The sequence below is a fragment of the Heptranchias perlo genome, chromosome 42 (genome assembly GCF_035084215.1).
Source record: "Heptranchias perlo isolate sHepPer1 chromosome 42, sHepPer1.hap1, whole genome shotgun sequence".
Taxonomy (NCBI): Eukaryota; Metazoa; Chordata; class Chondrichthyes; order Hexanchiformes; family Hexanchidae; genus Heptranchias; species Heptranchias perlo.
In genome coordinates, this window is record NC_090366.1 from 5,202,425 (window position 1) to 5,220,405 (window position 17,981).

Below are 17,981 nucleotides of genomic sequence, written 5' to 3' on the forward strand. Positions count from 1 at the left end.
GGGTGGAGGATCGCGTGGATAAACGCCAGCAGAGACCAGTTGGGCGAACCAGCCCTTTTCTGGGCTGTATTTCTGTGCATGTACATCACGGATAGATTAATATTCTGTCCGAAGGGGCCCAAGGGATGGATTAATTCTCGGGCCAACTGGAGCCTTGCGCAGGGGACAGTTTAATTTAAACATAGTATATTGTGATGTGATTGGTTTTAAAAAGGGATAAATGTGGACCCATGTAACTATTGGCCCATTAGTTTGTCATCAGTAATATGAAAGATGCTTGAGGGAATCATTCGGGATGCAATATATGATTACTTAGATGGAGAAGGACATATTAGGGGCACCCAACATGGCTTCAAAAAAAGGACGTCATGTCTTCCAAATTTGATTACATATTTTGAAGAAGACATCAAGATGGTGGATAGGGGCTGCCCAGTGGACATTGTCTCCTTAGACTTCCAAAAAGGTTTTGATCAGCTACCGCACAAGAAGCTTCTGTACAGATTGAAGCCTCCAGTATTCGTGGTAATATCTTGAGCTGGATTGAGAACTGGCTGGAAGGCCGTGGACAGAAAGTAGTCACAGATGGATTTGGACCTATTTGGCGACTGGTCACTCGTGGTGTCCCGCAGGGATCGGCGTTGGGACCATTCCTCTTTATTATTTTTATTACTGATTTGGATGTAATTGTTTGGGGTATGATCTGCTAATTTGCAGTTAATACCAAGGCCTGTACGAGTGTCAGGACTTTCGACAGTTCTCGACTGTTTCAGGCTGATCTTGATGTTGGGGGATTGGGCTCGTGACTGCCAAATGATGCATAATTTGGAGAAGTGTATTGTTACGCATGTGGGCAGGACAAATGCTCAACATACATACAGCCTTCAGGGAAAAGCAATAAAGCAGATGGAGAAAGAGAGAGATCTGGGCGTTGTTGTGCAAAGGTCTCTAAAGGTTCATGAGCAATGCAGTGAAATGATAGCAAGAGTGAATGAGGTATGGGGAGCATTTATAGGACAATTGACTATAAGACAACGCAGACCATTTTGTCCTTGTACAAGACCTGGGAAGCTTTACTCTGTCCCTCACTGTACTGTACCTGACTGGAGAGTGTTTGATGGAACAGTGTGGAGGGAGCTTTACTCTGTATCTAACCCTGTACCTGCCCTGGGAGTGTTTGATGGGACAGTGTGGAGGGAGCTTTACTCTTTATCTTACCCCCTGTACCTGCTCTGGGAGTGTTTGATAGGACAGTGCAGAGGGAGCTTTACTCTGTATGTAACCCCCTGTACCTGCCCTGGGAGTGTTTGATGGGATAGTGTGGAGGGAGCTTTACTCTGTATCTAACCCGTGCTGTACCTGCTCTGGGAGTGTTTGATGGGACAGTGTAGAGGGAGCTTAACTCTGTATCTAACCCGTGCTGTACCTGCCCTGGAAGTGTTTGATGGGACAGTGTAGAGGGAGATTTACTCTGTATCTAACCTGTGCTGTACCTGACTGGAGCGTGTTTCAAGCAGACACAAGGTGCTCAGAATGCCCCATTCTCCGGCACTGACATCCAGCAACTCGATGAGAACAACATTTAACCCAAAGATGAGAGACACGCATCAGATCCGGAAGGACAGTGAGTGTCACTAACATTTTTGCACATTGTGCTTGATATTTCATCCCAGGGTCTGAGTCTTTTAGTGATCATTTGAATTTGATTCACTCTAGTCACTGACTCACCGACCAATGGAAATAGCGTTTCCTGATTTTCCTGATCAAATTTTGATCATCTCACTCTCATCCTCTGACCCTTCTTTGTTCTAATGAAAAGAGCCCCAGTTTATCAGTCTCTCCTCATAACTAAAGCCTCTCGTCCCTGGTATCATGTCCGTGAATCTCTTATGTATCCTCTCCATTGGCCTTGATATCCTTCCTGGTGTTAGATGCCCAAAACATTACACAATATTCTCACTGCTGCCTACCAATGATTTGTCCAGGTTTGCATGACCTCCGTCCTTTTGTACTCTATACCCCTATTGGTAAAACAGAGGATCTGATATGTTTTTCAACCAATATATCAACGTATCCTCCCACTTTTAACGATTTATGTGTCTGAACTCCTTGTAGGTTGTAGAGATATTCACACAACATGATAAAATACATTGACATAACATAGCATTATCGTAGGTGCAGCACAGGTGGTGGCCATTCGGCCCATCGTGCCAGTACCAGCTCTTTGAAAGAGCTATCCAATTATTCCCATTCCCCTGCTCTTTCCCCCTTTGCCCTGTAATTCTTTCCCTCCAAGTAATTATCCAATTCCCTTTTGAATGTTATTATTGACTCTGCTTCCACCGCCATTTCAGGCAGTACATTCCAGATCATAACAGCTCGCTGTGAAAAAAAGATTTCCTCCTGTCGCCTCTGCTTTTTTTGCAGATCACCTTAAATCTGTGTCCTCTGGTTCCCGACCCTTCTGCCACCGGTAACAGTTTCTCCTTATTTATTCCATCAATACCCTTCATGATTTTGAACACCTCTATCAAATCTCCCCTTAACCTTCTCTGCTCCAAGGAGAACAACCCCAGCTTCTCCAGTCTCTCCACACAACTGACGTCCCTCATCCCTGGTACCGTTCCAGTCAATCTCATTTGCACCTTCTCTGAGGCCTTGTTATCAATACACCAGCTGATGCCTAACCAGTGTTTTATAAAGGTTTAGCATAACTTCCTTGCTTTTGTACTCTGTGCCTCCATTTATAAAGCCCAGGATCCCATATGCTTTTTTAACAGCCTTCTCAACTTGTCCTGCCACCTTCAAAGATTTGTGTACATACGCCCGCAGCTCTCTCTGTTCCTGCACCCCCTTTAAAATTGTACCATTTAGATAATATTGCCTCTCCTCATTCTTCCTACCATATTACATATTATGGGGAAGAGAAGTTACATCTGTGTTAGAAACTCAAAACAGGCACTTCACTACAGACAGGTAACCATGGCAACAGTGAGAAGACATTACATTCCATAGATTCGGCTAGTTGCAAACTCTAATCAGATAAGGGTAAAGAACAGCAATTTGTCTGTTATTAACCATAATTTAAGCTCAAACCAGCGTAAGTAACAGAACAGGTTAGATAATCTAACCTATAACCTACAATCCACAATCTAACCACCAACTGATGGGAAGGATTTAGAGAATCAAATTTGCAGGGAAATTACAGGGAGGTGCAAGAACCATAGAGCAGTGATAATGGGGGGACTTCAACTATCCAAACAGATAATGGGATAGTAATAGTGTAAAGGGCAAAGAGGGGGAGGAATTTCTGAAGTGTGTTCAGGAAAACTTTCTTGATCAGTACATTTCTGGCCCAATGGGGAAGGAGGCATTGCTGGATCTGGTTCTGGGCAATGAGGTGGGTCAAGTGGAGCAAGTGTCAGTGGGGGAGCATTTAGGGAACAGAGATCATAGGATCATAATGTTTAGATTAGCTATAGAACAATCTAGTGTAAAAATACTTTATTGAAGGACGGCCAATTTCAATGGGTTGAGAACGGATCTGGCCCGGGTAAAATGGAATCAAAGATTGGCATGAAATACTGCAATCGAACAATGGACAGCCTTTAAAGAGGAGATGGTTCCGATCCAGTCCAGGTACATTTCCACAAGGGAGAAAGGTAGGGCAAACAAGGCCTGATGCAAGAGATAGAGAGTAGGATGAAGCAGAAAAGGGGGAGTATGACGGATGTCAGGTTGATAATACAAGTGAGAACCAGGCTGAATATAGAAAGTTCAGAGGGGAAGTGAAAATGGAAATACGAGGGGCAAAGAGAGAGTATGAGAATAGACTGGCGGGAAAATAAAAGGGAATTTAAAAATCTTCTACTGGCATGTAAACAGTAAACGGGTAGTGAGAGGGTGGGGCCGATTACGGACTAAAAAGGAGATCTACTCATAGAGGCAGAGGGCATGGCTCAGGTATTAAATGAGTACTTTGATTCTGTCTTTATGAAGGGAGAAGATGCTGCCAAAGTCACAGTAAAAGAGGAGGTAGTTGAAATACTGGATGGGCTAAAAATTGATAAAGAGGAGGTACTTGAAAGACGAACTGTACTTAAAATAGATAAGTCACCCAGTCCGGATGGGATGCATCCTAGGTTGCTGAGGGAAGTAAGGGTGGAAATTGTAGAGGTGCTGGCCATAATCTAAAAATTCTGCTTCGATAGGGGAGTGGTGCCAGAGGACTGGAGAATTGCAAATGTTACACCCATGTTCAAAAAAGTGTGTAAGGATAAACCCAGCAACGACAGGCCAGTCAGTTTAACCTCGATGGTGGGTAAGCTTTTCGAAACGATAATCTGGGACAAAATTAATAGTCACTTGGACAGGTGTGGATTAATAAAGGAAAGTCAGCACGGAATTGTTAAAGGAAAATTACGTTTAACTAACTTGATTGAGTTTTTGGATGAGGTAACAGAGAGGGTTGATGAGGGCAATGTGCTTGATGTGGTGCATATGGACTTTCATAAGGCGTTTGATAAAGTGCCAAATAATCGGCTTGTCAGCAAAACTGAAGCCCATGGAATAAAAGGGGCAGTGGCAGCATGGATATAGAATTGGCCAAGTGACAGGAAACAGAGAGTCGTGGTGAATGGTTGTTTTTCAGACTGGAGGGATATGCACAGTAGTGTTCCCAAGGGGTCGGTGCTGGGACCACTGCTTTTCTTGATATATATTAATGACTTGGACTTGGGTGTACAGGGCACAATTTCAAAATTTGCAGATGACACAAATCTTGGCAGTACAGTAAACAGTGAGGAGGATAGTAACAGACTTCAAGAGGACACAGACAAGCAGGTGGAATGGGCGGACATGTGGCAGATAAAATTTAATGCAGGGAATTGCGAAATGATACATTTTGGTGGGAAGAATGAGGAGAGGCAATATAAACTAAATGGTACAATTTTAAAGGGGGTGCAGGAACAGAGGGACCTGAGGGTATACGTGAACAAATCTTTGAAAGTGGCAGGACAGGTTGAGAAAGCGGTTAAAAAAGCATACGGGATCCTGGGCTTTATACGGAGAGGCATAGAGTGCATAAGTTCGGAAATGATGTTGAACCTTCATAAAACACTGGTTCACCCACAACTGGAGTATTGTGTCCCGTTCTGGCACCGCACTTTGGGAAAGATGTGAAGGTCTCAGAGAGGGTGCCGAAAAGATTGCTTTGGATGTTCCAGGGATCAGGGACATCAGTTCCGTGGATAGACTGGAGAAGCTGGGGTTGTTCCCTTTAGAGCAGAGAAGGTTTAGGGGAGATTTGATAAAAATGTTCAAAATCATGAAAAGTTTAGATAAAGTAAATTAAGAGAGACTCTTCCCATTGGCAGAAGGGTCGCGAACAAGTGGACACAAATTTAAAGTGATTGGCAAAAGAATCAAAAGTGACATGAGGAAAATCTTTTTACGCAGTGAGTAGTTATGATCTGGAATGCGTTGCCTGAAAGGGCGGTGGAAGCAGATTCAATCATGGCGTTCAAAAAGGAATTGGATAAATATTTGAAGGGAAAATGCAGGGCTGTGGGAGCAGAGTGGGGGAATGGGACGACCACGATCTTACAAAGAGCTGGCACGGGCTCGATGGGCCGAATGGGCTCCTTCTGTGCTGTAAGCATTCTATGATTCGATGATTCGATGGCGATTCCCCAACATTGGATGTGGTTTGCCACCATTTGTGATCTCCCAAAACCTTATTACCTTCCCTGATGCCCTTATTATCCTGTTACATTTTGACCAGATGTGTTGGCGATGTGACCCCTCGTTGGAGAGCACAGCGTAAAATAAAAGACAGCGGGGTTATGGGATGCCCAACCTCAGCAATTGCTTCCAATGCCTCCTTTTGTAAGTCGCATTCAGTTGTATAGTCGTAATGTTATGTCCTCTTACTGGGAACTCGCACTGCTCTCCTGTTTGGAACTTATGTGTTGGTCTAATATACCCGCCAGCTTGTGTAAACAGGCACACCGATCTCCCTGTCTGTTGTCTAAAGTGATGCAATTTGTGACCTTACACCGTTCGTAGCCAATTTCCATCCCGAAATCCTTTTGGTAATGTTACATCGGTCATCCCCAGTACAACCCATACAATTTCCTATCGCACGTTGGAATACACCAACTGATATGTTGGCTGACCGACCAAACCCTTCCCTGGAGCCGTTGTTATCGTAGGATACGTGTCACTCATATCCATCCAGTGTCCTTTCCTCACTCTTCCTCTTACCCCTGTGGTGTTCATGTTGGTGCGATTCAGACCCTGACACTGGTACCGTCATTCATGTCCTTGGTCTAAACCGGGGAACCTGAATTCCCATCTGGGGCCCTCAGGGTCCCCTGATTCTATTATGCCCGTGTAGAACACTCCGACAGGCCATATTGATGCTTCTCCGTCCTTCGATATACCAAAGCCTGACTCATTTATTTTCAAAAGATCCTTGCTCTTTCTTTCTTTCTGATTATCGGTTTCCCATGGGCAGTCGTTGCCCACTTGCTGTTTACTTGTTTGTTCTTCCCTCAGATCCTTATTTTCTTGTACAGTTACCAATGCACTGAGTGGCGGCCATTCCTTCTTGGCATTGTAACTCCGATACTTCAGCTTGCATTGTCCATCGAAGAATCCGCGTGTTAGCAATGGGCTAATCAAATTAATATAAAGATTTCTCATTATATTCATTGAACTGTGCCCAGTAACTTTTCAACTGGAACTGATCTCATCAGCAGTTTGACGATCCCTTTGATATGGACAGACCATGTTACCAAGACTTTAGAGGCTTGTCGGTGCCAGTGGAAAGAGATCTTGAAGACTATTCGTCTTTTAACTTCACAGTGACAGAAGATGTGTGAGAATTTCATGGTGGTTCGGTATCTGTAACTTTGAATAATAGTTATTATCATATGCGTAATAAACCTGTGCATGTACGAACATCCGAATTAAGGCAGGAGTAGGACATTCGGCACCTCGAGCCTGCCCTGTCATTTGTTAAGATCATGGCTGAACTGATTGTGACCTCAACCCGACTTTCCCATCTACCTACTATAACCTTTGACTCCCATGTTGATCAGGAATCTATCAAACTGAGTGTACAAAACATGACGGGACAGATGGTCTGAGAAAGCAGGGCAAAGACCAAGGGAAGTCCAGATTCAACTGCATTTATTTCAATGCAAGAAGTCTGATGGGCAAGGCAGATGAACTCAGGGCATGGATGGGCACATGGGACTGGGATGTTATAGCTATTACTGAAACATGGCTAAGGGAGGGGCAGGACTGGCAACTCAATGTTCCAGGGTACAGATGCTATAGGAAAGATAGAGCAGGAGGTAAGAGAGGAGGGGGAGTTGCGTTCTTGATTGGGGAGAACATCACGGCAGTAGTGAGAGGGGTTATATCTGAGGGTTCGCCTGCTGAGCCGATATGGGTAGAACGGAAAAATAAGAAGGGAGAGATCACTTTGATAGGATTGTACTCCTGACCACCAAATAGTCAACGGGAAATTGAGGAGCAAATATGTTAGGAGATTACAGACAGCTGCAAGAAAAATAGGGTGATAATGGTGGGGGAATTTAACTTTCCCAACATTGACTGGGACAGCCATAGCATTCGGGGCTTGGATGGAGAGAAATTTGTGGAGTGTATTCAGGAGGAATTTCTCATTCAGTATGTGGATGGCCGACTAGAGAGGGGGCAAAACTTGACCTCCTCTTGGGAAATAAGGAAGGGCAGGTGACAGAAGTGTTAGTGAGGGATAACTTTGGGACCAGTGATCATAATTCCATTAGTTTTAAGATAGCTGTGGAGAATGATAGGTCGGGCCCAAAAGTTAAAATTCTAAATTGGGGAACGGCCAATTTTGATGGTAATAGACAGGAACTTTCAGAAGTTGATTGGGAGAGTCTGTTGGCAGGCAAAGGGACGTCTGGTAAGTGGGAGGCTTTCAAAATTGTATGAACCAGGGTTCAGGGTAAGCACATTCCTTTTCAAGTGAAGGGCAAGGCTGGGAGAAGTCGGGAACCTTGGATGACTCGGGAGATTGAGGCCCTAGTTCAAAAGAAGAAGTAGGCATATGACATGCATAGACAGCTGGGATCAAGTGGATCCCTTGAAGAGTATAGAGATTGACGGAGTAGAGTGAAGAGAGAAATTAGGAGGACAAAAATGGGTCATGAGATTGCTTTGGCAGATGAGGCAAAGGAGAATCCAAAGAGCTTCTGCAAACACATAAAGGGCAAAAGAGTAACTAGGGAGAGAGTAGGGCCTCTTAAGGATCAACAAGGTCATCTATGTGCGGAACCACAAGAGATGGGTGAGATCCTGAATGAATATTTCACATCGGTATTTACGGTTGAGAAAGGCATGGATGTTAGGGAACTTGGGGAAATAAATAGTGATGTCGTGAGGAGTGTACATATTACAGAGAGGGAGATGCTGGAAGTCTAAATGCGCAACAAGGTAGATAAATCTCAGGGACCTGATGAAATGTATCCCAGGACGTTATGGGAGGTTAGGGAGGAAATTGCGGGTCCCCTGGCAGATATATTTGAATCATCCACAGCAACAGGTGAGGTGCCTGAAGATTGGAGGGTAGCAAATGTTGTGCCTTTGTTTAAGAAGGGCGGCAGGGAAAAGCCTGGGAACTACAGACCGGTGAGCCTGACATCTGTCGTGGGTAAGTTGTTGGAGGGTATTCTGAGAACCAGGATCTACAGGCATTTGGAGAGGCAGGGACTGATTAGGAACAGTCAGCATGGTTTTGTGAGAGGAAAATCATGTCTCACGAATTTGAATGAGCTTTTTGAAGGGGTAACCAAGAAGATAGATGAGGGCTGTGCAGTGGACGTGGTCTACATGGACTTTAGCAAAGCCTTCGACAAGGTACCGCATGGTCGGTTGTTGCATCAGCTTAAATCTCACGGGATCCAAGGTGAGTTAGCCAATTGGATACAAAATTGGCTTGACGACAGAAGACAGAGTGTGGGTGTCGAGGGTTGTTTTTCAGACTGAAGGCCTGTGACCAGCGGTGTGCCTCAGGGATCGGTGCTGGGTCCGCTGTTATTTGTTATTTATATTCATGATTTGGATGAGAATTTAGGAGGCATGGTTAGTAAGTTTGCAGATGACACCAAGATTGGTGGCATTGTGGATAGTGAAGAAGATTATCTAGGATTGCAACGGGATCTTGATAAATTGGGCCAGTGGACCGATGAATGGCAGATGGAGTTTAATTTAGATAAATGTGAGTTGATGCATTTTGGTGGATCGAATCGGACCAGGACCTACTCCGTTAATGGTAGGGCGTTGGGGAGAGTTAGGGAACAAAGAGATCGAGGACTACAGCTTGATAGCTCCTTGAAAGTGGAGTCACAGGTGGATAGGATGGTGAAGAAGGCATTCGGCATGCTTGGTTTCATTGGTCAGAACTTTGAATGCAGGAGTTGGGATGTCTGGTTGAAGTTTTACAAGACATTAGTAAGGCCACACTTGGAATACTGTGTACAGTTCTGGTCACCCTATTATAGAAAGGATATTATTAAACTAGAAAGAGTGCAGAAAAGATTTACGAGGATGCTACCGGGACTTGATGGTTTGACTTATCGGGAGAGGTTCGATAGACTGAGACTTTTTTCCCTGGAGAGTAGGAGGTTAAGGGGTGATCTTATAGAAGTCTATAAAATAATGAGGGGCATAGATAAGATAGCTGACAAAATCTTTTCCCAAAGGTAGGGGAGTCTATAACGAGGGGACATAGATTTAAGGTGAGAGGGGAGAGATACAAAAGGGTCCAGAGGGGAATTTTTTTCACTCAAAGGGTGGCGAGTGTCTGGAACGAGCTGCCAGAGGCAGCAGTAGAGGCGGGTACAATTTTGTCTTTTAAAAAGCATTTGGACAGTTACATGGGTAAGATGGGTATCGAGGGATATGGGCCAAGTGCAGGCAATTGGGACTAGCTTAGTGGTATAAACTGGGCGACATGGACATGTTGGGCCGAAGGGCCTGTTTCCATGTTGTAAACTTCTATGATTCTATGATTATATGAAACACAGCCTTAAAAATATTCAGTGACCCTGCCTCCACCGCTCTCTGGGGAAGGGAGTTCCACCGACTCACGACCCTCAGAGAGAAAAAAATTCTCCTCATCTCTGTCTTAAATGGGAATCCTCTAGTTCTAGTCTCTCCCACAAGGGGAAACATCCTCTCAGCATCTACGCCTTCTCGTCCCCTCATGATCTTATATGTTTCAAAAGGATCACCTCTCATTTGAATCATAGAATCACAGAAGTTCACAACATGGAAACAGGCCCTTCGGCCCAACATGTCCATGTCGCCCAGTTTGTGCCACTAAACTAGTCCCAATTGCCTGCACTTGGCCCATATCCCTCAAGACCCATCTTACCCATGTAACTGTCCAAATGCTTTTTAAAAGACAAAATTGTACCCGCCTCTACTACTGCCTCTGGCAGCTCGTTCCAGACACTCACCACCCTTTGAGTGAAAAATTTGACCCCCTGGACCCTTTTGTATCTCTCCCCTCACACCTTAAATCAATGTCCCCTCGTTATAGACTCCCCTACATTTGGAAAAAGATTTTGACTATCTGCCTCATCTATGCCCCTCATTATTTTATAGACTTCGATAAGATCACCCCTGAACCTCCTACTCTCCAGGGAAAAAAGTCTCAGTCTATCCAACCTCTCCCAAGAAGTCAAACCATCAAGTCGCGGTGGCATCCCAGTAAATCTTTTCTGCACTCTTTCTAGTTTAATAATATCCTTTCTATAATAGGGTGACCAGAACTGTACACAGTATTCCAAGTGTGGCCTGACTAATGTCTTGTACAACATCAAGAAGACATCCCAACTCCTGTATTCAATGTTCTGACCAATGAAACCAAGCATGCCGAATGCCTTCTTCACCACCCTATCCACCTGTGACTCCCCTTTCAAGGAGCTATGAACCTGTACTCCTAGATCTCTTTGTTCCATATCTCTCCCCAACGCCCTACCATTAACGGAGTAGGTCCTGGCCCGATTCGATCTACCAAAATGCATCACCTCACATTTATCTCAATTAAACTCCATCTGCCATTCATCGGCCCACTGGCCCAATTGATCAAGATCCCGTTGCAATCCTCGATAACCTTCTTCACTGTCCACAATGCCACCAATCTTGGTGTCATCTGCAAACTTACTAACCATGCCTCCTAAATTCTCATCCAAATCAATAATATAAATAACAACGGACGCAGCACCGATCCCTGAGGCACACCGCTGGTCACAGGCCTCCAGTTTGGAAAGCAATTCTCTACAACCACCCGCTGTCTTCTGTCGCCAAGCCAATTTTGTATCCATTTGGCTACCTCACCTTGGATCCCGTGAGATTTAAGCTGATGTCACAACCCACCATGCGGTACCTTGTCGAAGGCTTTGCTAAAGTCCATGAGACCACGTCTACTGCACAGCCCTCATCTATCTTCTTGGTTACCACTTCAAAATACTCAATCAAATTCGTGAGACATGATTTTCCTCTCACAAAACCATGCTGACTGTTCCTAATCAGTCCCTGCCTCTCCAAATGCCTGTAGATCCTGGTTCTCAGAATACCCTCTAACAACTTACTCACTACAGATGTCAGGCTCACCGGTCTGTAGTTCCCAGGCTTTTCCCTGCCGCCCTTCTTAAACAAAGGCACAACATTTGTTACCCTCCAATCTTCAGGCACCTCACCTGTAGCTGTCGATGATTCAAATATCTCTGCTGGGGGACCCGCAATTTCCTCCCTAACCTCCCATAACGTCCTGGGATACATTTCATCAGGTCCCGGAGATTTATCTACCTTGATGTGCGTTAAGACTTCCAGCATCTCCCTCTCTGTAATATGTACACTCCTCAAGACATCACTATTTATTTCCCCAAGTTCCCTAACATCCATGCCTTTCTCAACTGTAAATACCGATGTGAAATATTCATTCAGGATCTCACCCATCTCTTGTGTTAACGCACATAGATGACCTTGTTGGTCCTTAAGAGGCCCTACTCTCTCCCTAGTTACTCTTTTGCCCTTTATGTATTTGTAGAAGCTCTTTGGATTCTTATCTGCCAAAGCAATCTCATGTCCCCTTTTTTCCCTCCTGATTTCTCTCTTAAATCCACTCCGGAAATCTCAATACTCTTCAAGGGATCCACTTGATCCCAGCTGCCTATGCATGTCAAATCCCTCCTTCTTCTTTTTGACTAGGGCCACAATCTCCCGAGTCATCCAAGGTTCCCTACTTCTGCCAGCCTTGCCCTTCACTTTATAAGGAATGTGTTTACCCTGAACCCTGGTTAACACACTTTTGAAAGCCTCCCACTTCCCAGACGTCCATTTGCCTGCCGACAGGCTCTCCCAATCAACTTCTGAAAGTTCCTGTCTCATACCATCAAAATTGTCCTTTCCCCAATTTAGAATTATAACTTTTGGGCCAGACCTATGATTCTCCATAGCTATCTTAAAACTAATGGAATTATGATCACTGGTCCCAAAGTTATCCCTCACTAACACTTCTGTCACCTGCCCTTCCTTATTTCCCAAGAGGAGGTCAAGTTTTGCCCCCTCTCTCGTCGGACCATCCACATACTGAATGAGAAATTCCTCCTGAATACACTCCACAAATTTCTCTCCATCCAAGCCCCTAATGCTATGGCTGTCCCAGTCAATGTTGGGAAAGTTAAAGTCCCCTACTATTACCACCCTATTTTTCTTGCAGCTGTCTGTAATCTCCTTACATATTTGCTCCTCAATTTCCCGTTGACGATTTGGAGGTCTGGAGTACAATCCTATCAAAGTGATCTCTCCCTTCTTCAAAACTCCAGTGTGTACAGGCCCAACTTCTCCAATCCTGCCTCTACCACCAGTTCAGGCAGAGAATTCCATACACCCACTACCCTCTGGGTAAAAACGTTTTTCCTCATGTCCCCTTCTCATCCTTCCGCCAATCAGCTTAAACCTGTGTACTCTCCTTCTTGAACTCTCCGCTCGGGGAAACAGGTACTTCCTGTCTACTCTATCTGGGCCCCTCATAATTTTGTACACCTCAATCAAGTCACCCCTCAGCCTCCTCTGCTCCAAGGAAAACAACCCCAGCCGATCCAATCTCTCCTCACGGCTGCAATTTTCAAGCCCTGGCAACATTCTTGTAAATCCACTCTGCACTCTCTCCAGGGCAATTAAGTCCTTCCAGTAATGTGGTGACCAGAACTGCGCATAATTCTCGCGCTGTGGCCTTACCAGCATTTTATACAGTTCCATCATTACATCCCTGCTTTTGTATTATATTCCTCGGCTAATAACGGAGAGCATTCCGTTTGCCTTCTTCACAACCTTATCTCCCTGTGCTGCCACCTTCAGGGACCTGTGCACATGCGCTCCAAGGTCTCCCACTTCCTCCATCCCTCTCAATACATTCCCGTTTGCTGCGGATTCCCTTTTACTGTTTGCCCTCCCACGTACATTACCTCACACTTCTCCGGGTTGAACTCCATTTGCCACTTTTCCGCCCACTCCACCAACCCATTGATATCTTCTTGGAGTCCACAGCTATCCTCTTCACTATCAACGACACGGTCAATTTTTGTGTCGTCTGCAAATGTGCCAATCATGCCCCCTGCATTCAAGTCGAAATCATTAATATAGACGACAAACAGCAAGGGACCCAACACTGAGCCCTGTGGCACACCACTGGAAATGGATTTCCATTCGCAAAGACATCCATCCACTTTTACCCTTTGTTTCCTGTTACTGAGCCAATTTTGGATCCAATTCACCACATTTCCCTGCATCCCATGGGCTTTTACCTTTCTGACCAGTCTGCCATGTGGGACCTTGTCAATTGCCCTACTAAAATCCATGTTAGACAACATCTACCGCACGACCCTCATCAATCCTCCTTGTCACTTCCTCAACGAATTTAATCAGATTTGTAACGCATGACCTTCCCTGAACAACTCCATGCTGACTATCCCTGATTAAACCTTGCCTTTCCAAGTGACAGTTTATCCTATCTCTCAGTATTGATTCTAAAATTTGCCCACCACCGAGGTAAGACTGACCGGTCTATAATTGTTCAGCCTTTCCCTCGTACCCTTTTTAAACAATGGTACTACGTTTGCAGTCTTCCAGTCCTCCGGTACCTCCCCTGTATCGAGTGAGGATTGGAAAATGATCCTCAGAGCATCCACCATTTCCTCCCTGGCTTCCTTCAATAGACCAGGAAACAATCCATCCGGCCCTGGTGACTTATCAACTTTCAAGGATTCCAATCCCTCTGGTACTTCCTCTCTCGTTATGTTTACCTTATCCAATATTTCACACCTCTCCTCTTTAACTACTACGTCCGGATCATCCCTTTCCTTTGTGAATACAGAGACAAAATATTGATTTAAAACCCTACCCACATCCTCTGCTTCTACACACAAGTTACCCTTATCATCCCTGATAGGTCCCACCTTTTCCTTGGCTATCCTCTTGTTCTTAATGTACTGATAAAACATCTTTGGGTTCTCTTTAATCTTACTAGCTAATATTCTTACATGCCCTCTCTTTGCTTTCCTTATTTCCTTTTTTATGTTATCCCTGTACTTTCTATACTCCTCTCGGCTTTCTGCAGTATTTAGTTTTCTGTGACAGTTATAACCTTCCTTTTTCTGCTTGATCTAGCCCCGTATACTTCGAGACAACCAGGAGGCTCTAAATTTGGCAGTGCCACCCTTTTTCTTTGAGGGGACGTGTCTGCATTGGACCCGTACAATTTCACGTTTTAGTGCCTCCCATTGGCTTGCCACTGATTTCTCCTCAAGTCGTTGTGTCCAGTCCACTTCTGCCAAATCACCTCTAAGTTCTGTAAAAGTTGCCTTCCCCCAATGTAAAACATTTACTCCTGATTTAACTCTGTCCTTTTCCATAATACTGCTAAAACTAACTGAATTGTGGTCACTCTCCCCAATATGGTCGCCCACTGTCAGTTCACCCACTTGCCCATTTTCATTTCCCAGGACTAAATCTAGAATTGCATCGCCTCTTGTTGGGCTTGTCACGCACTGGCTAAAAAAGTTCTCCTGGACACCGATCAAGAATTTTGCGCCCTCTGTGCCCCTCACACTGTTTGAATCCCAGTTGATGTTAGGGTAGTTGAAGTCCCCGACTATTATTACTCTCTTATTTTTGCACTCAGAAATTTGCCTTCATATTTGTTCTTCTATCTCCCTTTCACGATTCGGGGGTCTATAGTACACTCCTAGTGTGACTGCCCCTTTTTTATTTCTTAGCTCAACCCACATGGCCTCGATTGATGATCCATTTAGCATATCATCCCTTCTCACAACTGTAATTGATTCTTTAACCAATAATGCTACCCCTCTCCTTTTTTATCATGTACACTATCCTGCCTGAAAACTCTATATCCAGGGGTATTAAGCTGCCAATTATCCCCCTCTTTTGGCCAGGTTTCCATTATACCAATGATATCAAGCTGCCATGTGTCTATCTGTGCCCTGAGCTCATCTGCTTTGTTTTTAATACTCCTTGCATTGAAGTTTATACCCTTTAACCCCGTCAAATTCCTGTGCTGAACACTATTTAACCTTTGCTTCTTTTGCCTTTCAGAGTCGCTCACTACGTCACTAACTTCTTCTCTACTTCCCGTTTCCTGGTCTGAATTGGTCCTATCTGTACCTACCCTTTAGTTCCCATCCCCCTGCCATACTAGTTTAAACCTTCCCCAACACAACCAGCAAATGCCCCCGCGAGGATATTGGTCCCGGTTCTGCTTGGGTGCAACCCGTCCAGCTTGTACAGGTCCCGCCTTTCCCAGAATCGGTCCCAATGCATCAGGAATTTAAACCCCTCCCTCCGACACCATCTTTCAAGCCACGCATTCATCTGGTCTATTCTCCTATTTCTGCTCTCGCTAGCACGTGGCACTGGGAGTAATCCTGAGATTACTACCTTAGAGCTCCTGCTTTTTAATTTATCTCCTCACTCCCTATATTCTGCTTGCAGGACCTCATCCCTTTTTTTTAACCAATATCGTTGGTACCAATATGGACCACGACCTCTGGCAGTTCACCCTCCCCCTTCAGAATGTCCTGCAGCCGCTCCATGACATCGTTGACCCTGGCACCAGGGAGGCAACATACCATCCTGGAATCACGTCTGTGGCCGCAGAAACGCCTATCCGTTCCCCTTACAATTGAATCCCCTGTCACTATTGCTCTCCCATTCTTTTTCCTGCCCTCCTGTGCAGCTGAGTCACTCATGGTGCCATGATCTTGGCTCTTGCCGCATTCCCCCGATAAACCATCTCCCCCAACAATATTCAAAGAGGAATATCTGTTTGAAAGGGAGATGGCCCCAGGGGACTCCTGCTCTACCTGCCAAGTCCTTTTACTCTGCCTGGCGGTCACCCATTTCCTTTCTGCCTGCGTAATCTTTACCTGCGGAGTGACCACCTCACTGAACGTGCTATCCACGATAGTCTCAGCATTGTGGATGCTCCACAGTGAATCCACCCGCAGCTCCAGCTCTGAAATGCAGTTAGCCACTAGCTGCAGCTGGACACACTTCCTGCACACATGATCACCAGGGACACTGGTAGTGTCCATGACTTCCCACATAGTGCAGGAGGAGCATATCACGGGTGCCAGCTCTGCTGCCAAGACTTGCCTTGGATTAAGCTCGTTCGTGACTCCCTTTCAGGAGTTTACTCCTTTAAATTACTGTTAATTTCGAGAATGTGAACTACACTGGGGAAAGTTCGCTGTCCATGTTTCTTACATCACGTTCAACAGAAACATGAATTATCCTCAACACGTGACTGAGAATTTCATAAAAGGGACCCTCAACCTGATTCGACATCAACGAGGGACAATTCAGAGTCCTACCATGAATGTGTATAATGGAACACCAGCTTGCAGCGAGCCTGGATAGCTCAGTCGTTAAAGCATCAAACTTTTAAAGCCGGTAGTGATCTGAGGGTCCAGAGTTCAAATCCCTGTTCAGGCTCTAAATTTTGAAACAGCTGGCAAGTTCTGACTTTGCAGCAGAGCAACAGCTGCGGGACTGACGATGCCTGCGATGTGTTGTGAAAGCTTCAGTGGGATCTTGTTCTCCAGGGATGATCAGTGATACGCTGTCTGTGTGATCGGAGAGCGCGGGACCAGAATATTGTTGCTGTCGTGGCCTCACTCACTCCTGGAGCTGGGGAACATCGAAAAACTGATGTGTTTGTTGCCACGGCTGCAATGCGGTTTCGAACTGCAGTTATGAACCGAGACAGCGCTGCAGGATACTTTAATGATCTCTCACAAATCAACTGAAACCAGTCGCAATGTGCAGCTTTGAGAGAGGCTTTCTGCACCATCAGGGCAGGAAACGGGAGTGAGGGACAGACACTGTCGGAGTCTGTGTCGTGTTTGAGTGTGAGCAGAACTGGACAGAGAAAATAAATTCTACCGCGTCTGTGAGCTGTTGTATTTTATTCATGTTTGAACACAGATTAACTGGCCAACGGCCAACCGCCTCAACGGCACTTGCTTTTTTATTTTTATTGGATAACGTTTTCAAAATGTTTCCTTGCAGCAATGAGACGAACGTGATAATCACTGCACAACTGAAACTCGACATTAAACACCGTTATAGGAAAAACTCAGAAGGTAGCTGCCGTCTACAAATGCTCTCAGTGCCGGAGACAGGTCCAATTCCCGTTCAGGAAATTAACTTTTACAAAATAGTTTACTGTCTTAATTACGCAAAATTCATTAAACTGTAAAATGATGAATACTTGCTCTAATCGCCATTAATCAATCAAACTTTCTGCTTCAAACTGAAGGAATTCCTATTTTTTTTTATTCGTTCATGGGATGTGGGCATCGCTGGCGAGGCCGGCATTTATCGCCCATCCCTATTTGCCC